This window comes from Ctenocephalides felis, unplaced genomic scaffold (assembly GCF_003426905.1).
Source record: "Ctenocephalides felis isolate EL2017-DRISC unplaced genomic scaffold, ASM342690v1 CF-g0.4_SCAFFOLD_00845, whole genome shotgun sequence".
Taxonomy (NCBI): domain Eukaryota; kingdom Metazoa; phylum Arthropoda; class Insecta; order Siphonaptera; family Pulicidae; genus Ctenocephalides; species Ctenocephalides felis.
Window position 1 is genome coordinate 77,980,581 of NW_020536999.1, and position 23,418 is coordinate 78,003,998.

The 23,418-nt window shown below is 30.8% G+C and overlaps 1 long non-coding RNA gene across 1 annotated transcript; it reads left to right on the forward strand.

Moving 5' to 3' along the window:
• Positions 1–5,628: 5,628 nt before the first annotated feature.
• Positions 5,629–13,374, forward strand: LOC113364048. The gene is made up of 3 exons (XR_003366013.1): positions 5,629–5,697; positions 12,509–12,640; positions 13,200–13,374. It is a non-coding gene; the product is annotated as an uncharacterized LOC113364048 (long non-coding RNA).
• Positions 13,375–23,418: the final 10,044 nt, after the last annotated feature.

Genomic DNA, 23,418 nt, shown 5'->3' on the forward strand with positions numbered 1-23,418 from the left:
AATCTCTTCTCTAGGTTCATCAAACCTGTTTTAGCTAACTTATGTGAATCTCCAACATCTCTGTTCTTGTTTTGAATGAATGGCAAACACTCTTCATATTTTTCATTGTTATGTCGATGAACAGTTCTCATGACGTGGTCTTCACAAATTCTGTCTGAGCCCTGCAGTGAGGATATATTCTTGATTCCTTCAAGCTGACAAAACTTGTTAGTTTCTTCGAATAATTGTTCTTTCACAATGAATCCTAGATACTTTTGTTGTGCTGATGGCTCCTTATATGGTCCTGAAAGCATCCATCAAGGCTTGCTGTTTTTCGACTTAGGAAGTTTATAGCCTAGTTTTATACTACCTTGCTGTATAATCTCGAAGAATAATTCTGCTCCGATTAATATGTCTACTGGTCCAGGATTTGAATGTGATGGATATGCTAATTTTATATTATTTGGAACTTGCCAGTTATTTGTATCAATATTTTGTGCAATTTGTTGTAATTTTATCTATCACCATACAGTTTATTGATCTGCAATACGAACTATTAATTGAATGTATCATAATTTTAGTTGATTTATATACTCCTAATGACTTGCCCCGTAATACACTCAGAGTGTTTCGGGAATTAAATTGAGGGAGCTGCAGTCTTTCTGCTAGATCTTTTGTGACCAGGTTGGTCTGTGAGCCACTATCTAATAGTGCTCTTGCTTCACAAAGCTCCCCCCGAATGTTTTCAATTTTAACGATTGCAGTTTCTAACAAAACGCTTGTGGAATTGGACTCTTGTGAAAATAGTACATTTTGTGTAGCTTCAATGTCTCTCACTATTTCCTCCGAGGTGGGATCTTCATTATCATTACATACATGCATCATTGTGTGGTGTTCCTTCTGGCATATTCTGCAATTCTGACTGACTTTACATACATCTGGTAAATGAGCAGGTTCTAAACATTTCTCGCAATGGAGATTAAGTCTTAAAATTCCCTACCATTGTGTTATTGGTAGTTTCTTAAATTTAAAACAATTATATACACGATGTCCGTTCAATTTACAATATATACATGGTTTGTACTGTTTATCCTGAGACATTATATTTACAGATTTGATTTTTACCCCGGAATGTTCTATCTTACCAGTCTTCTTTGCTGTTTCCAACGCACACGACCTGGTTTCAAGAAATTTATAAAATTTGTTTAACGTAGGCAGCTCTCCTTCTTGTTGTGATAGACTCCAAGCTAAACGAGTATGGTAATCTAATTTATTTTAAGCTGAAAAACTAAAATTATGTCCCAGTAAACTGCGTCCTGATGAATAGTTGCTAGGGACTCAGTTTATTGCCTAGATTGGTTTAAAAATGATTGTAGATTCTCGTGTGATCCTCTTAGTATAGGTTTCATATCATTTAGTGATTGTAGGTGTGATGTAATTATCAAATATTTATTGTTATATCTATCTTGCAGTAAATTATATGCCGTGTTGTAATTTTCATTGGTCATGGAAAGATTTGTTATTAAGTCAGATGCTGGTGATTTTAATGTACCTTTTAAATAATGAAGTTTTTGAACGTCTGATAATTGTTCATTGTTGTGTATAAGTGAATTGTAGATATCTATGAATAAATTCCATTCTGAATAATTCCTACTAAACTTTGGTAGATTTATATCTGGAAGTTTCATGTTAACTTGCCTATGTTTTAAATCTATATTTGGTTTATTTTCATTAATGCTACTAAAATATCTTCGATTTGAGCTGACAATTCAAAATGTAAATCAAATAACTCCTCATACTCTTTTGAGTAAGTTCCTGGACATCTAACATCTAATTCTGTTTGATTTTCTTTCTTCACTAATTTCTTTTTTCTGAGGATTAAGCCATGTTTGCTATCTCCTTTTTGAAAGTTATTAATAATAAGAAATTTTGAATAAGCGCGATGGATTTTAATAATCGAGCCTTTTGTTATTTGAGCGTCTCAATATCCGCCATTTTAAATTTTACAAAAAACTCCCGTGTAAATTATATGATAGTTTATATGTAAATTTGCTACCGCAATTTGTTTAAATCAGTAATTTTTGTATGTAGTGGGAAAATTATATTGATATATGATAGGAATATGTCCCTAATTCCTATACTGATTTGTTAAGTAACCACAATGACAAAGTATACCGTACATAAACTAAACCTTACAAATAATAAAACTAAGCAATTTTGAAATGGTTGTAAACTGAATGTGGACTTACTTGTATTTACAATTGTGATCTTTAGTTGTAGTTGTTCCAATTCCAGTGAACTCCAGGCGACGCTTCCAAGCTTTAATGGCGGCTTCTCAGGTTACTGGCTTTTCATTCACAGCTTTGTTTGGCTTTATTTTTAGACGAACTCGCGAATATTTAATTGTAAAGCGTGGACTGTAGTTTTTAATGACTGGATCCGTGTCGATGGACCAAAATGTATAATAAACTTAAATGAAATGTCGATGTTATCTTAGCCATGTATTTCTAACAACTATACCTTACATAATAATAAAGAATAAAATTAAAAGCTCAAAATGTCGGGTCAAAAGCTCCCTTACCAGATTTTGGTTATTTGTAAAGCACACCGTTAGATGGCGACATAATTAATTATATTTTATACATTTCTGAATACACTGCCTATTTCTTCTTCAAATAATTTTTCTCTTTCGGATCTAAATTCATTCCCAGCATGTGCATAGACATTGATAAAATTTATTTCATCTATTTTGGCTCCTATTGTTCTGGAATTTTTATGTAATAGTATAGTTTTAAATTCTATGCCAGGTCTTATCAAGATTGCTGTTCCTCTTTGATTCTCATTTAAAATGATACTTTCATATGTCTTAAAAAAATTAAAATCGTCTTCATTCATCTCTTGTATCATAATCATATTCTCTTATAATTTTTTTTATTAAAATTTTTGTTGTTAAACTCCTTACACCATTTATATTTATTGTTACTAAGTTTCTAAATTTGTAATTATCCATGTTTATTAAATATTATATTTCTTTTTTTTATTTATATAGTTTATAATTTTGTTATTTGTTTGTTTAAATCTTTCTCGGGTTTTTCGCCATATTCTTTATTTGACTTTAACGATTCATCTTGCAGGATTAATTTTTTCAACATATTTTAGTCTTTAATTTATTCTCGTATTTACTGTGCAATCATATGATTCATTTCTCCGCATTTAAAATATTTTCTTGGCTGTCCTTTTATAATTATTGCTGTATTTTTTACATTAATTTTAATGCTATCAGTTATTTCTTTTATTAGTTCCATAAGGAATGTTCTAATTCCCGTATAACAGTTATGTTTTCTCCAGACCACATATCTTCCTGATATTTCAAAACTCTCCCATATTCTGACATAATTTTTGTAATATATTCTTCTGAAATCTCCCACAGAACTTTTAGAAGTTTAATCCATTTCGTAGGTTTTTTCGGTTCACTAAATTCTATTTCGTAACTATGTTTTCATCTTTGTACTTAATATTAGCTTCGTATTTATTTTTAATTTTACTAATAATTTCCGCATTATTAAATTTGACATTTAATATTTTACTTTCCATTGCAATTCCATGAATGCAATTTATATCTTCGAACATACTTTCAAGGATTTTTCTTAACCATATATGTATTTTTAATAGAGCAATTGCTCCTTCTATTACTTTAAAATTAAAAAGGAGTGTATTGACTCTTTGGGGACGGCTGTCCACCTGAGTGGGCAAACATCTGTGTGAGACACAGCCTATTTTATAACAATAATAGCGATAATCAGTGTTGTATTTTGAAAATAATTTTAAGTTATTTTAGAAGCTTTTTTAGCCTTTTTCTTTGCTATGGCAAAACGACTCGTAAATTTTGTGAATTAAACAGTAGTGAAACAAAGAGAATATATGTGAAACAGTAGTGAAGATGAGTTTCAAATAGACATTCATACAGACAAATTTTACGAAATTACTATTCGTCCCGAAGATAGTGATGAATGTGATGATGATACTATCCAACCAATAAAAAGAAGAGGAAGTTCGACAAAGTAAATGAATAGTGTAAAGACATTAGTGAATGTGCCGATTCTCCTTCAATAATCGGGTTTGACATACATTAACAAACACCCCGACTACAAATACCAAGCAATATAAGACATCCAATAGATTATTTTACTTTATATTTTGCAAATGAATTATTAGACAATATAATAGAAAAAACAAACCATTATGACATTCAAATTTATTTCTATGATTGTGAAAATAGTTTTCGATCAATTACAAAGCCTCCTATCAGCATTTGAGCCTAAGCATCAACACCGTATGTTAAATAACATGGTTGTTTCTGTTTAGTCGAAAGAATTTTAACACATTTTATAATTTTGGAGTACACACTTCAAAAAGACGACATTAAAATAAATATTAGCTTGAAGGAAATTGACTTTTAGACCAAACATCATCAATTTCAGGAGGATTGTACGGATTTCGTAACCATGCATCAAGTAGTATAATTTATTGACAAACGAAGATATTTTCATGCTTGTGATAATTGATTTGTTCAATTTGTAATGACTCTGGTACAAGTTATTTCCGATCTTCAACAAATTATTTACTTGTTTAATATATATTACCATATTTGTGAACTTAATATATGATGGAAATTGAGACCTATGATGCAGCATGGATATTATATAAATAAAAGGATTGAATAAAATCGATTCGTACTCACCAAACGATATTTGGAATTGATATTAACCATTTAACGACGATATTAACAATCGATATTGTTTTGTGAGTTGCAAGTATTGAGAAATTTTTGGAGGATGATTAATTGCTATTTGCTTATGCAGTAAAATACACTTCATTAATTTTAAATAATCACAGGACACATCTTTGTTTTGACACTCTATGTTTTTGACCAATATTTCTATTTGGAAAATAACAAGTACTCAAATACAGATCAACAATACGTACAAATTATTATACAAATTTAAGTGTTTTGATATGGCAAATTGAATGTAAAATTATATGAATCAATTTTATAATAATATAATTACAGTTATTATGTACGATAATATGATAGTTCGCTATATTTCACATGCACATATTTTACGCGTCATTAGATTTATTTTTAGATTAGACCATACAAGATGCTGCATATTTTGTAGCAGGTGAAGTTCCTATTTTTATATTATATATATTAGAAACGAAAATACTTGATCCATATTTTTTTGTTTTATATACATTTCCCTTTTGTTTATAATGTTCTAATATTAAAATCATTTTCTATTTAATTTTGCTTTTTATGTTGTTGTTTGTGCCTTGAAAACTCTAGTGGAATATTTTATTTTTATTATTTAAATAATTTAAAAATACCACTTTTCTTTCAATTTCATCTTTCATATGCTACTTCATAACTTCATATAATTGACAATTTACATATATCAAGTACTGTTGATAAGTATACATTCTAAATTCATAGGTAGTTATATTTATGTTTTTTGCAGTTGATATCATTTTTAACAATAATTGCTGCTCCGCCATATCCGTCTTCTCGGTCTTTGTGGGATATCCTGTAGCCGCTGAAAGATTATTCAAGCCCAGGTTTAAACCACGTTTCCGAGAATGCGGCCATATCAATCCTGTTCTCATATAAGAAATGCTCGATGCTGGCTTTATTAGCATTAAGAGATCTACAATTTAATTGTAAGATTTGTAATTGTCTTGTCATGTTTTTTTTATTATTATTTTTATTTTATTATCTTTCCATATTTTTAATGTATAATATTTTTTCTTTTTAATGTTTTTTTTATTTATTTATTTTTGTTTTATTAATTATAACAATCAGAGTCAGAATGACTCTGAGTCACAGAGCTGATATAATTAAAACATTATATAATAAATTAAAATAAAAAAGAAAAAAAATTGATAAATAATAATAATTACAACTCATAACATAATTAAAACTAAAAGTAAAATTATAATATAAACTAAATAATCCGTGAAACTGTTCCAATGAACAGCTCACTAAGTTATGTCAAGTCCAAAGGAATTTTTCTCTTCAACCTTCTAGTAGACGGAGTCCTAAGTAGAGGTGCTATAAGATGATTTGGATGGTTTTCTAGCTTGGAGTGATGGATTGAACTTTTGCTGCTAATTACATCCTTAATAAAAGGAATATTGAGGTCGTCATGGATGATTTTATTACTTACATACCAAGGTGCGTCGGTGATCTGCCTTAAGATTTTGGATTGCATCCGTTGCATTAGGACAATGTTGGACATGCTGGCGCAACCCCCCAAAGCTCTATGCCGTTGTTCCAGATGGGCTTTATTACAGATTTATATATCAATAACTTGTTGTCAAGCGATAGGATTGATTTGCGCCTCATCAGCCAATTCAGGTCTGGTATCTTCTGTTTGATTTGTTTTATTTTAGCAATAATGTGGGTTTTCCATGTTAGTTTACGATCCAAATATATTCCCAGATATTTAACATTTTTAGCTGGTGGAATTTTTTGGCAATTAAAGTAAACTTCGGGACATATTAGTTTGTTTAAAAAAAATGTAATATGGCAAGATTTGCTCTCATTAATAACAATGCGCCATTTTTTCGTCCATCGCTCGACAGCATATTGATGTAACTAGAGCTTGATAGATGCAACCATAGGGTTGATATCAGAGGAAAGTATTGCAATGTCATCAGCAAATGTAGCAATTTATTTAGTTGGCAATGAAGGAAAATCGCTCGTAAATAGTAAATAAAGGAACGCACCCAGCACACTTCCTTGTGGAACGCCAGCACTTATGTCACCTTATTCATCGGAAAGGAAGTAGAAGTTTCACAGTTAACCCTGACTTTGAATGTTTTGTCTGTAAGGTATGACTTAAGAATTTCATAGTAGGATGACGGAGGGTTATATATATTTTTTTAATAATAATCCCTCATGCCACACTTTGTCAAATGCCTCAATAATATTAACAAGTCTGTGACACTGTTGCGTTGTCGAATGTTGCTTGCGAAAGCCAAATTGGTGGTCTGGAATAATATTTGATTCTGATAACATATCTTGAAGTAAAAGTTTTTCGAAAATTTTTGAGGTAGTAGGTAGAAAGCTTATTATAGGCCTACAAGATGAAACCAAATATGGATCCTTTCCAGCCTTTGGAATCATTTTAACTATTGAGGTTTTAAAGGATTTAGGCCAACATTCCAGTCTTAATATAGTCTTATTATAGCATTATAGATATATGTTAAACAAATAATACCTTTTTTAGGCAACAACCTCGACGAAATTAAGTCGATTCTTGGAGATTTTTTGTTTTTAAGTTTAGAAATTTCTCTGACAACCCTTCTCAGAGAGAAGAATCTTTTATTATTTCTAACAGTAATCGTTCGAAAAACCATGTCACAATCAGGAATTTGATTATCAGAAGGTAAATTAGGCTGAAACACAGATGATAAATACTTGGCAAAAACTTCATTTTTGTCCTTATCACTTCGTGACCAAGTCGAGTCGTTGTCAGCATCCCAACGAATTGTCGGGTTTCGCGCACATGGTTTGAGTCGGTTTTTTACTGGTTTCCAAATAGAATTATCGAAGTGGTTAAGGCTGGCTACATAGTTGGTGAAATTATAATTGCACATTTCTGTCAATCTATTCTTCAGCTTATTACTGATATTGTTAAAGTAGGTTTTATCTGAGGGTAAATGGCTGTTATGCCATTTTCTTCTTGCTCTCCGGTTTTCAGCGATAAGCTTTTTGATTTCTAGGGAAGTAGATTGTCGATTGGATTGCACAGGTTTAGACGTAGAGGATGTAGCAGCTTCAGTCAAGATGTTGTTGAAGTTTTCGATAGCTGTATCAACGTCAGTTTGCGTTTTCAATCTCATTTGCAAATTGATTTAGTCCTCATTTTTTTGCGATACATATCCCAATTTGTTTTCCCAGTGTGAAGGCATGGTGCTCAAGAAATATTAATTATAGATGAGCAGATACTAGCAATTACAGGAGTATGGTCGGATGAAAGGTCAAAATTAGTTTCAATTTCAGTATAATTTATATTGATGCCATGGGAAATAAAGAAATCCAGTAGATCTGGTTTCTTTTTGCGATCTGAGGGCCAGTAAGTTGGAGTACCCGTCGACAGCGTTACATAGTTATATTGGGAAATTACACTGTATAGTTGTCTGCCCTTGGGATTAGTCAATCTTGAGCCTCAGAGAGGTTGCTTGCTATTGAAATCATCCCCCACTATGAACCTGGGTCCTAAAAAGAGAAGAAATCATAGAATTGAACGCTGGTAATCGCATGGCGTGGAGGGCAATATACGGCAAATAGTATGATGTTACATGTTGCGAGTTTGACTTGTATTGATGTAGCTTGTAAGAAATCCTTGCTATATTTAGGAACCTCATAGTGTGTTAAGTTGTATTTAATAAGTATAGCTGAACCATGAGCAGAGCCATCTGAATGCGGAGTGTGATAAATGTTGTAGCAGGGAATGTACATATTGGAGTAATTAGTAAAGTGGGTTTCACTTACTAACAACACGTCAATTTTATTTTCTTCCAGAAAAATAATTAGTTCGTTCCTACGTTGTAGTAGGCCATTTGCATTCCAAGCACATATTCTAATAAATATAGCCATTGATACTAGTTTACTTTATTGATTAGTAGTGTTGATAGTATGTTGATTATCATACTATTCTGTTGCATTAGCTGGTTGAACATTGCTTTCAATTCCACTAAAAATTGAGGGATAGCTGAATTTTGATTTTCTGAATTATTAACTGGGTTATGTGATTTTATAGCTTGCGCATACGATAAGTGCTCTGTGTTGGTGAGTCTGCCGAAGAGAGACTTGTCTGCATAGCTTTGCGAAGTGGTAGGCTTGTTTTGATTGAACAGAAATTTTACTGTTAATGCGATTTTTAGAATTAACTATCTGTTAATAAATGACGCAACCTTTGTAATTAGCTTAGAATCGGGACCCTTGAGTATTAAAACGTTTTCTTTTAACGCCGGCAATCGGGACAATTTGCCATTTGTTTTTATTAGAATTGTTAGTTTCCGTTTCAACTCCCATAACGCTAGTTGACGGTATCGGAGCATTAATTATTATGTTTGTTGAAGGTATGGGAGCATTAGTTAGTATGTCTCTTGATGAACAAGTTAAATTTGCAGACTGATTACGTAGATGTTCTGTAATAAATTCTGAACTGGTGCCGACTCCACAATTAAGTTATTCATTGCGAACCCCAAAGGGGTCCACAATTAAATTGTTAAACAATGTGACACTCTTTGTATTAAACACTAATTAGTATTTGTTCAATAAATATTACAATCACTTTATTATAAAAATCCGTATGAACAATGTGTTTACATTAACTTTAATACACTGAAATGTACCCTTGCGGGTACATTTGATTGTTTTGATTTATAACACTTTGGTATTATGATTCAACTGATAAGAATTCCTTTTACAATTACGCACGAAATATACCTGAACCTGATAAGGTAGGTACAAAGTGCACTTCACGGTAGCTCGAAGCGAACTTTTTTTAATGTTAAGAATTATTTCTTCGATTAATTTATCGAATGGAATTTCACCTTTCTCACTATTGATATGTGAGGAAGATTTTTGTTTTGTATTAATATTGTACTTAAATTTGTACCTGTGTACTGGGCATATTTTCAATTGTTTTGTTGTTATCACTATCATTTGTTACGTTTATCGATTTGTTATTTCTATATGTCTAGATATTGTTGCTGAAGGCTTCGTGTTTACTGGCTGTTGATTTATTTCTACATCTTTTTCCTGCTGCGTATTGGGCAATTCAGGAAATTTCACTTTGCTTCTAATTTCTATGTCCGGATCTATGACGTTGGCATATGTTCTGTTGTTTATAAATGCCCTGGCTTCTCTGAAACTTATATTATTTTCGTTCATTCTATTTTTAATTTTAACATGATACAAATATTTTTCACACTTCTTATCAATGGCTTGATGCTCCCCATTGCATAACGCACAAACCGGATTCTTTTCTTTATTTACACAATCCTTGAAACTGTGTTCTTGTGCACAATAGCTGCACCTCGCTTTATTTTTACATTGGCTGGCCACGTGGACCAGTCTTTGGTATTTGAAACATTGTGTCACTTTATTATATGTTTCGTCTCTGCATTTGACAGCGTATATTGAAACACAATCAGATCAACAAAGATAAGTAAACATAAACAGATAAGTAAGTACATAGATAAGTAAACATAAGCAGGTAAACGTTGACCTCTGATCGTTATCACGCATACTCTTGTTGGTACTGATGCATTGTCTTGTTTTTTTTATTATTCTTTTAATATCTATAACAGGAATTTCTGATTTTATATTTTTTTAAATATCTGATTCAGTCATTTCGGTGTGACGTCATATATAATGCCCTTTCTAATCAACATAAAAATAGGTATATACTCATGCTTTTAGTTTCTTTTCAATAAATAATTTCAATAATTATATTATTGGCAGCGTCATATTACCTAAACATAATTTTATTTCTGTCTATGCCTATGGATTTTATTTCTGTAATATCGTTTTTATATAGAGGTAAACTGCTAAATGATATTCAAATCACTTTAATATTCTGCCTAATATTATTTGATGTACTGTATTTTTATCTTTGTCTACGATCTACGATCGTGATCTACTAATCTTGATCCCCAATTTGTATGCTTGCTATTGAAGTCTCTTCCAACTATAAATCTAGTACCCACTTCGAAAAATTCTTGAAAATGATGAATTTTCAAATAATGCCTCGTCTGAAATTACAATATCATATGGTTATTGTTTTACTTTAATCGAAGTTGATTGTAAATACCCTTTTTTTATTTCTTTTATTGGCCTTTGATAAACATTTAGCCACATTACAATATCTTTACTTTACTTTAATTTAAATTCTGTAATAATGATAACAAATTGATGGGTTTGATTAGTGTTTTTATAGGGTGCAGTTCCTCTAACAATTTTGCCATGTTTTCCTCAAATAGACTGCATTCTAGTATTATGTGTTCAGTTGATTCAATTGATGCTTCACAATGACATGATTCTGATGCTTTTACTCGTAGCCTTTTCAGATGTGCGGGAAAGTTGTCATGGTTAAATCCCAATCTCGTTAATGATACGATTGTACCTCTGTTTCCATTTACAAATTTCAGAAACCACGGTATCTTCTACTGTAATATCGTCCCCTTGTCTCCGACGAACTATTCCATTCTTCTTGCTATTTGTCAAATATTTTTTAATATAATAATATTATATATATATAGTCATTCACTGTGGCTGGGTGGTTCCATGTTCCGTAGCCCATTTTGCTATTGTGTCCGCTTCTTCGTTGCCTCTAATATCAAAGTAGGATCTAATCCATAATAATTTAATTATATAACCGTGACAATATATAACAATAGATGTATAAGGCTATTTCAGACTTTATATAGTGATGTTTAGCTTAATCTATTTGTGAAAAATAGAGTTTTCAGTTTGTGTAAGCAGCTTTTGCTGTCAGTGAAAATAACCGCTTTAGTGAATTCGATAGTTTCGAAGAATTCAATCGCTTTTTTATGGCTATTAACTCTGCTGGCCAAACTGAAACAAAGTCTGGGAGTTAATAACCTATTTTGATATCATCTTATACCCTACACATAATTTCAAACATTTATATTGGATTTTATCTAGTTTCCTGCAATGTGAGGAATTACTGAAAACTAGACTTCTATAATCTAATGATGGTCTAATTAATGTTTTGTATAAGTTTAGAGCTGTTGTAGCGTAAGCTCCCCACCATGCCCTATTTACAAATCTATTACCAATATTCGTAAAATATATTTTGTTTCAACTTTTTTGATGGCCTGATCTATATGTGTTTTAAAAGATAATCTTTTATCGAATGTGACACCCAGCAATTCATAGGTTTCGTGTATTTTAATTCTGTGATATTCAGTCGTTAGTGATTGCTCTAATAACTTTCTGCGTCTTGTAACAACTCCTATTGAGCTCTTTTCATCTGATGATTCGAGTCCTTTTTTTGAGAGTCATCTATATCAGATTCTTTATAGAGATATTCATAATAGTTACAAATTTTGTTTACATTTCTATGGGTTGCGTACCAATGTTTATTCGTTTATAGACTACGACGCGGCGCTAACGCGCTTCGATTTATTATCTCTATAACATTAGCGTAGTACCATTGCCATAAAAAAGTTAAAAATTCTAAAAAAACATCAGAATATAAAAAAAAAATCAAAAACTGATTTTTATGAAATTTTTAGAAAATGATAAAATTAAAAAAAAATGATACGGAAAGTTCCAGCAATTTGTTTTCAAGCACGATGCTATATACCACTAGTTAAAATGATTGTTCATTCAAAATTTATGTGTTACCTGTAAAATTATAATTACATATTAATGACAACAATAATAAGAATAAGAAAATATAATTTATTCTAATATAAACACTATTTACAGATTTAGCGTTGTCAACATATTATATTAGCCAAGCTCAACATAAGACAAGAAAAGATTTCTGTACTCGCATTTCACTACGCAAAAGATGAACTTGAATTTGGCGCCATTGTTGGCAGACCTGCGCCTAGTCGAGTAAGTGCATACATTAATCTGTGGTCGTGCCCAAGTCACGTGTTTTATGTGTGTAGTATTCTATTATGTTGCTTCGTGATGCCAATTAGTTCAACGTGTTTGTGTTTTGGTGTTTATTTCTATTTTATTTAAATTCAGTGCTTTGGTAGACAAATAATCAAATGGCCTAAATTGGCGATGAAATTGTTTGCAGATTTTTGGTTTGTATTTTGATGAATTATTAATTCAATACGTGAAACAAAAACAAAGAATTTGACAGCATTCTATTTCGTATTCGCTTTGATTTTATATGTGAAATATTCGTTAAAAATGTTCATGCTTTTCATGCTTGTTGTTGCAACACGCTGTTGATTTAATATAAAACACAATGTTTGTTTTATTTATGATTATTATGTACATACGCATGTACTTTATTTATTGATATCATTTCCAATTTCATAGAAACGCTATGGCTTATGCATATTCTATTTTAACACTGTATTGATTTTCTTTCCTTTTGAGACTATTTTAAAATATTTTATTTCTATGTATGAATTACTATAATATTCTGTACTTTCAGGTGTCGGTGAAGAAATTTTATTCAACGTAATGGGAATGTTCTGCCGAACAAAATCATCCTACATTTTATAGCCATGCAAGGTACACTGAGTAAGAATTTTTAGCAAGTAAGTACCTGCTAGTTTTTGATTGCGATGGATATAATCCTGATAAGTATGATCAACTATGCTGTTTTAGAGAACACTTAAAGGCATATGATGCCAGAATTCCATGAATGAAATTCTAGGCGTTTGAACTGCTATTGTCAGATCCTGCAAGTTAAAAAAGTATAAATATTTATTTAATAACAGTTATCAGTAACTGATCTCTGTATGATTATGAGTTTAGCAGTTAGTTCACGATATACAAATTTTATTACTGCTAGCAAATATGATTGGATTTTTTGACCCACTTTCAATGGTTAAATTAGATATTCATACTTGAACTTATCATGAAGCATATTAAACTTATGTAGTGTTGTTGTTTTACTTTCCTCTCAACCTTTAATTTAGTATCAATTTTATATTTTTCTAATGTTAAAAACTATACCTCACATAATTAACTATATGATAATTTTTTTTTTCACATAGTCTGTACTGTACTTAGATGTTACTCTTATTTCTGGTCACACCATCAAATTAATATTAACAAAAACTTTACTTACTATGTAAAATTCGTCTCAAGTTTCTAATAAGTTTACATATTTCCACTTTAAGACATACTTTTGCACTGCAATAAATCTTTTCGAAAAAATGTTCTCACTGCTATAGAATTTATCGGAAGTTGTGATAGAATATTGTACTTACTCATTACCCAATAAATCTTGGCATATGTATATGCATGTATGTGTATGTATATATGTATAAATATATATATATATATATATATATATATATATATATATATATATATATTAGGTGCAGTTTATAAAAATCGAGTTTTCAATTGTTATGATTGGATGTCCTGAAGTCCTGAATTCATTAAGGAATTTAAATTGAAGTGCGTTAACAGATACTCATTGTAATAAGTTTATAGTAATGGTTTCTTTAAATGCTTCAAAACAAAACATTATTGAATTTGAACTTGATATTTAATACTTGTTGTTCGCCACCAGCATGAAACTCATGAACCATTATTAGCTGAGCTTGAGATCTCATATAATAGATTTTCTATATTAACTATGATGGAAAATTGTTTTCCTCTACAAATAAAGCAATGAAAGCATTTGTATTTAACATTACAATGTTTTTGGATCACAACATTTCTAATTAAATTACTCTAGTGACAATAGCATCAATTTCAAATTCGATACAAATTGCTATTTGCTATTCAAACGATCAATGAAAGCATTTACATACAATTAATTATACATCTATAGCTAGGGCATATCATCAAAAAAATCATGAATTTACTTGAAAAATCCATTTTAAAATCCATTAGTTTTTGCCTTAAAGCCTAATTCAGTGGAACAAAAGTTATATTTAACAACTAAAGTATGTGAAATAATGCGAGTATGTAGCTTGTATAGTAGTTTAACTGTGTATTAATTTTTCATGTAATAGTTGAAAATGAGTTTATACGTGAAAATCAATCATCAATACTTAATCTTGCATGTACTTTAATTATTCTGATGGAAAACATATTGAGAGCATTTCATTTTAAGCAGATAGGCAATACTAAATTGCATTATTACTAAATACATTTCAGTTTTGATATGAGATTTTGGAGAAACTCTTCATCCTTGCATATAGAAATACAATAAAATCCCAAAAATACTGTTTGTTTAGTTGCAAGCACTATTATTTTTATGCAGTACAGCAAAACATACTCTCTGGTGACCAAACAAATAAATCACATTCATAGAGCACCCATATATACATCGATGTTTGATTTTGAGTAAAATACAAATGCCTATTGCTTAATTCTATATTTCCATTATATTCTTATTATAGCCTTAGATTTAAATTCCAATCCATATCGCATATTTACCTTTACTTGGTCAATAGGATCTCTGTTATTCAAAACAAGTATTGATTATAAATTCAATACTTCTATAGTCTTGGGTTCGAGTAATTACGAAAAAACGGCGCGGCCGAACTTTACCATGAACTAATCAGTATGAGTAACAGTTTAGGAATATATTGGCGAAATACGTACATCTTATCTTTTGGTAAATCATTGTCGTTGTCGTCCGCTCTTTCGGCTTGCGGAATATCCTCGTTTTTAATGGTTATATTATCTGACTCGATTTCTTTCTTCGCAACAAAACTTATATTGATTGAAAAAAAAAATTATAATACGATTTGAAAAGTTCCTTGTTAATTCGAATAGTTTGTAAGATAGAAACTCACCTTAAATCCTTGCCATTTATTTTTCCCATTTTCTGCGGCAGTGTTCAAACACAAACGAATTGATTCAGTGGGACGTCGCAAATTTTGTTTATGCGAATTGATTAGGTCAATGGGATTTCTGGAATTCAAAAAAGCATTAATTACATATTTAATACTTCTACTCTTTGACTTGAAGAAATTCTGTAAGTAAAATAAAGATCGAATCATTATTTGTTCAGCTGATAACACAATATGCAAATTATAAAATTTCGATGGCCATGGCTCACAGCTATATCCTAGCTTAAAGAAAATGAATCTTGCTCCTTGATAAAAATAAGATAAACGAGAATACTTACACAGAAATCACTTAATTTTTTCATGAAGGAGCTGTTTATACTAATCTATGTTTAAATCTTCTATATTTTTTAACACCGCGTAAAGGAACAGATACTCGAGGTGGAAATACTTCTTTCACAGGATTTCCTTCAGAGTACTTTTTCTTATCTATTGTTTTTTCGTTACAATTTATTTTTGTTAATCAATACTTTAATGTGAAATTTATAATTAGTAGATTTTTATGAAAGCATTCTGAAAATAAATATATTTGTATTGCATATTAAAATAAAACATTTTTTTATAAATGATATGTATTTCAACTAAAATATAAAACTAAAATATAAAACACAAATAAATAATAATATAAAATAATATAAAATAAAAACTTCAAGGCTTACAATTTGCTGTGTGATATTTATCATAAAAGCATGAAAAACATAAAAATATATGAAGTGAGCACGCTTTAAAAATTCTGCTGTGTTACATAAACATTTGTCTCTACCTACAGATCCTGTAAAGCATATCTGATTTACGTTTAAAAATACTTCTCTAGTGCTTCCTAATTTGCTCGCAAACCATGCCGTATCTGATCATTTTTTGAAATACAACAGCGGATAATTGGTAATGTATTAAAAAATGTATTTTCACTGTCTTCTTTCTATTCAATTCCCTTTTAATTTGCGTGACTTAATAACAATTTTCGATTTTACGCATGAACCCCTTCACTTGTCTTAAAAAGTAAACGTCACACGGTTGGCAATAAGGTGTGCAATAAGGAGGAATAATCTCTACGGTGCTGGTTCTTTCTCCATCCACGTTCGTAAAATTATTATTGAATAAATCTGGATCCGTCTGACCACCCCGTGAATCAATTATCAGCAAAAACTTGTTATTTCCCACATAGGGCCGTAAAACATTGTTTATATATGACACAAAATGTCCTTTTAAAAGCAGTCAGAAAAACGTTACCAAATTCAGACATGTATTTTATCATTTTTGACGGTACTCTTGGGCCAAATTCGCCCGCTGGCTCACGGAAACATAAAAACACTTTAGGAAGCAGTTTTCCTTATGTTGTCACAGAATACTGTGCCGTATATGTGTGAATTACTTTACTAAAATCTCCCAAATATATTTCCGTTGCTTTTTGTCCTTTATACGATATTGTTCTTTTCACATTGTATTTATAATAAAGTCTTTATTAAAATTTGGCATAATATTTGATATATACCTTTGAAATTTATTTGATTCGTCCAAGATCACAACAATCTCCAAGGCTTTTTTGGACTTTGTATATTTTGTTGTACGCCCTTGGCAAATCTTATGATTTACTCTAAATCTATCGACCCACGCTGAAGAAGTTTTGAATTGGAAAATATTCGATTGAAATTAAAGAGCAGCAGCAGACGCCCATTGTTAAATAATGATTTCTTACACAAACAAATGTATCTATTATAACTTGTTTTGCACAAGAAAATGAATATTCTTCATCACTGGATGTTTTATTTATATTAGCCATTTTATCTTCTGAAATATGTATAAATAAATGAATAATTATAAATATATATTATTTATGAAAAAAATGTTTTATTTTATTTTATCAATATGCAATGCAAATATTATTTTTAGAATGCTTTTTATAAATTTTACATATTTGTGTAGTATATGTAACAAATTAATAGTTATTATTATAATATTTAACCAAATAGATGTAAAAATAAATTTAAAAAAAATATAAAACGCGCGTAGATATAGCGCTTAGCGCGTTTTTCGCAATTTTTAGCAAAATTAGATTTTGTCCTTCATTATTCTTACCTCTGCTATAATAGAACAATATAAGATAAATAAAGAGGAATTAAAAAAAATTGAGTTATTAAAAATCCAACCACATCTGTAGTCTAAAATATGGTATAAAATATAACAAAATGAATGTAATGAATTTAATTATACTAAATAAATTCCACAGGTAATTTTCGTTTTAAACTGGTCGGCTGGCCTTCCAGCTACAGTTCATTGACTATTAGTCAGAATTAAATTCTTTGGAATATTTGTTTTTTATTTGGAGGCAATCTCTGATATTTGTTCTTGAATTATAGGTATGCCTGTATCTTCGTGAATGATCGATGTGGGCATGTACGTGGAGCATATAATAATTGTTTCTCTTCTATACCCTTCTGGCTTGTTAATAACATTTTATTTAATTTTCGTGTCCTTTGATCAAAAGCATTAATTTCAAGGCGTTGGACACCATTTGAATGGCCTTATCCATCCTCCTAGAGCACTTTCTTTCTAACACTTGACTTTTCATTTGATCATTAAAACTTTCTAGATACATATTGGTATTAATCCCTAATTTTTTCCGAAGACATGCGCCTACGTAGTTGCTCGTTTGCAGTAAACTTTTCTAAAATATGCAAGAAATAACTTAGCATCGTCATCTGCCTGAAATTCATTCAGAAAAGCCTTTAAATTCTTCGAAAAATCTTTCTCACCTAAAATCATTTTTATTTTTACTAATTTCCTATAAATGACTTCGACTTTTTTCTCTATTTGCGATCTTATGATGATCTCTCTCTCTCTCTCTCTCTTCCGGCTCCTGGCCACATGCCAGGAGCATAAAACATTATGCTGTGGTGGCTCGCCCATGACACCTGACTATGCATTGAAATAAGGTGGAGCATCATCTGTCATGGAGGTCTTTGTTCTAATTATGAAACCTTAGAAACTCCTTGAATATATATTTTACATCAAACTTCATCCTACCTATTCGAAAAACAAAACGCGACTGGGACTCCGCTTCCATTTTGATTTTTAATTCGATTTTTTTTTTATATTTCTATCGATACATGGTACAAAGTCCAGTGTAATATGTTATGCATTACTACCAAATAGGTATTTTTGCAATTTATGTATGGTATTTAGGGAAATTTTAATAATCTAGTTATATATCAATATCAATAATGTTGACAGTAAGTGAAAAAAAAGTAAATGAAAAAAGGAAAACAAAAAAACACTATTCGCTCAAGTATAACGTACAACTAAGATAACACTAAAGCTTAATACTAACTAAAAATATATTATTATGAATAGGTGTAACTATATCTTTTCCAAATACTACTCCTCTATCAGGTGGTTTGGCAAGGCGTATTTGCCGTACCATATCATGTCTGTTGTAATTCTACCTAGGTTTTTTATAATTGAATTTGGGCTGTGTTTGCAATTTTCGAAGAATTTCGCCGTCATGTTGAGAATGGTCTCTTTAAAAGATTGCAGATTGGATTTTTCGTGAATATACTTACTAGATTTGTAGTGTTTGGTAATTGGATCTCTGTGCTCATTTAGTATTAACCGTAATACTTTATTTTATAATATTTGCAGTTTATGAATGTTGCTTTTACATGTGGTGACCCAAATTTGTGCCGCATAGGTGATTATTGGTCTTATTAATGTAAGATATATGGTCTTCTTATTTTTTGAGTTCAGGACACTGTTTCGATGTAGTAGTGATTTTAGTGCGGTTATTGCAGAAGCGACAGATGCCCATTGCTGCACGATACAATGGATGCCACATTTCTCTTGCATTGTCAGTATTTGAGTTATTTTCGCCAGAAGTAATCAAAATAGCCAAAAATGCATAAAATTCCTGCAGATTTTTCCACTCCAATTGTTTTTTTTTATAATTTGCATATGTTGAAATTGCCTTTTTATTAGTATGGCGAATAAATGATATCAGCCATTTCTTGTGTAAAAAATAATTTGAATGTATCCAGTGGTCTTCCTATTAGGTCCACATCTCTCTCGCACAATATTACGCCTCGCAGCTTGATGTTCTCTTGGCGATGTCGCAGCCCACTGAGTACCATCTTTTGCTGTCATTCCTTATCCCGACGCTTTTACTACACTTTCTTCATTTTCATTTTCTTGGTCTTCACTATTGACTTCAATTTCATTATCTATTATCCAAAAGAATATATAATTGATAAAACACAAAATACATTATAATTATCAACACCAGAGAAAACAGAACTGTTAATTACCTGTAACATCACAATCTGTAGCTGCCGCCTCAATTAATGGAAAATACTCATCGTCACTACTATCCAATACGCAATCGTCATCAGATTTTTTTACTTCGGATGTTACCTCTAAATTCATATTTCTCTGAGAGCGAGTGACTCTGCTATAATAATTTTTTAAAAAAAATATTGAAAACATAAAATAAGTAATTTATTTTAAACTAAAATAAATAATCTTGCCTTACCGTGCAAAATTAGATGAACCAGCCATTGCTTTATGTTTAACAAGATCGTTATAATAGTAATATTAATTTTGTATGTTTTCTTTCCATTTTCACTGTATATTTTGCACATCTATTCACTACACTTGTAAAATTCCTAATGAACACGTTTATTTTTCGTTGGGAAAGGGTCATCTCAGGTACCGAAATATCGTTTGACCAGGTATTCCGCTATTATTATTTCTATGAGGACTATAAACTGTATCACTATAGCTATTTCATATGCAACATAGTCAGCTTACACATAAAAAAATGTAATTCACTGTACTAATGACTTATAATTCTACCACGCTATACGTGGGTACCTGGGTACCCGGTTATAGAACGAATGGTGAAAGTTTGGTTATTGACAGGACGGTTAAAGATGATAAATTTATATTAAATAACAGAAGATTCTGTATTACTACCAATAAATAATAGTTCAGCCAAATGCTTTGGGATTAGTCTGGTTCTTCGTTCAGTCAATGTGTAAGCCCTGCTTTTGAAAAAATTCTTTCACAAGGCACAGAAGTTGCTGTGATATTTATTCTTTTCCATACCAATTGATACAAATTAGAATAAATTAGAATTGAGAACCACCACATTAATGGATTTGAATGCGTGGCATCATTTAAATTTTTTACCATCTTTTGAATAACCGGTATTGTTTCTCTATCTTTATGAAAATCTAAATGTTGACACAAAATGCGACAAAATACAATTCTTTTAGACAGTGTCACGTATTTATCACCAGATATTTCAGTTGTCACTTCATAAAATGCTTTCAGAATAGGTAGACTGTGTTCAACTAATGCCCACTCTTTTGAACTTATAAAATATAACTTCTAATAAGGGCTATTGTGGCTTCAACATATCGTACGTTGAATTCCACTTTGTTATCACATGTTGTTTCAGTTTCAACCCTGGCATATTCAGTTGTTTTTGCTTTTCTAACAATTTTATTTGCGCTGTGAACTTCTTTTAAAATATTCTACCACTTGTTTTATTTTTGTAATAATTACTTGTATTTCAGTAATTCCTGAAAAACGACACGATTTAATGCATGCCCAAAGCAACTATATGGGGCCGTTACCGCTTACCACGGCCTCAATTTTGTCCGATAATTTCCATTTATTTAGTTCTTTTGTTAAGAAACTGGTTACATTTATACCAGTGTGTCTTATATTATAATGCACGCAAATAATAAATTAACACATACATTACCATTTTCACCTATATAATGAGCTGTTATTGCCATATAACTTATCATTAGTTATTGATGTCCACGCATCAGTTGTGAGGCATATTGAAGTCGTTTTTGCTATTTTTTCACGCACTTTAATTAATTATTTTCCATACATCTGTGGCAATAAAGTTTTAGCCAATGTTTTTCGATTCGGTACATTATATCTTGGATTCAACTTTAATAGCTTTCTAAATTCAGTCCCTTCAATATTTGAATTGAAAGATATTCTTTTGCAATCATCTTGACTAATTGTGCATCTATTTCAGCAATTGGCGCATGGGTAAAGGATTAGTATTTTGCAAATAACTACTGATAACATTAGAATTATTTTTCATTGTATTAGTTGGATTTGAATCTGATGTACCAGCTTCTGAAGTTTTTAACGCAAAAATATTATCCAATTATACAGTCTCGCGACGCATTGCCGGAACAAATCGCTATAGTGGGGTGTTTTCTTTTCTACTGCCTTAATATTTCCAGTATTTGAAGATAAAATCCGCACAATAATTGCATTTTTCTTTATTATCTTTTAAGGAAAATCTCTAATCACTTGCAATCACTGATTTTGTTATACACAGAATATACACATTAACACAACAGTTTATTGTTCGATTACTTGGTAACTTGCAAAATTTTGAAAAAAAAACTAATTGCTATCGTCGAGAAGGCTAAGATAGAACTGATGTCGAAGACGGAGTCCTACTAACAATTAGCTGGTAATTTTTTGCCATAAAAAGTCAACAAGGCATCAGTCGACAAGAAAATTTATGAATAAATATAAAACAAAAATTATTCTAAAAAATTCACAAATAAATGACGGAAATAAATGACGAAAAATTGTAAAATTTTTCGGTTGACCAGATGATCGACTCAATGACTCGTAATTTTAGCAGTGTAGACCAAAGTAAAAACGCAAAACTTTAGAATCAAATTCAATTTAATTATCAATTGCAAATTCAATTTAATAATTATTTGCAACAGTAGTATAATTCCTATAGCGCTGATTCGCGAATCTGAAACATTCTAGCGAAGCAGCTTCGAAGACTTGATAGTTTATTTCGGCATAAGACATTCAGGCTGCAACTAAAACAAAGAAGTTATTAGTCAAGGTTAATAATACTTTTTACTTTTACATTTTAATTTACTGCAAAAATACCTCTCATAATTTTAATTAAAAATAAATCTTTTAACGGTAACGACCCACACCATAACACTGTGCAGCTAACTCCTTTATGAACAAGTTTTTATAAAAAAAAATTACTACGTCTGCCTGCTCCCTCCAATGTGAGTAAAATACTTTAGCTGAAAATAGAGTATTGCAAAATTAAATTCAAAAATTTTGTAAGAACATTAAGTACAAGAAAACTCACTAGTTCATTTTGGAAAAGCACTTCGCAGGCTTTAATGTTTTCTATAGTTTTCTATAGTTTTTAGTGGAAACAACTTCTAACAAATATTTCCATATTCCTCCTGCTGGACACTATTATGAAGTAATGCTTTGATAGCAACTTATCAAGGCACCATTGTAATATTTTACTTTTCTTTGCGATGTAGTGAAAAGAATTTATTGAAAATTTATAAGAATAAAAATAATTAAGACACAATCACTATGAACCACTTACTTTCTATTTGTGTCAATCTTTCCATCCAGGCCTTTACATGCAGAGGTCCCTCTGTCTGAGTGCCTTGATCAACAGTGTATGTTCTATAGTTATGGCCTGCTTCTTCCTTGCCATCTACCGTAATATAAGCTTAAATTCAATTCTGTGTCGGCTGCAAGAGCATTAGTCAAATATATTTTAATATGATGCAAATAATTTATGAAAGTAACTATTCACAATAATCTTCCTTTTCCCGAACCTCATCTTCAAACACCAGCACATAAAAGCATAACTCGTGTTTCTAGAAAATCGAGAAAATGGTTTGCGATTGTTTTTTTTTTTTTAATTTATAAATATACTAATATGTGCCACTATTCGAGCTTTCACTTACGATACTCTAGATATAAATAGTTAGTTGTATGTGCTCTATTTGAACATACATAATTTTATTT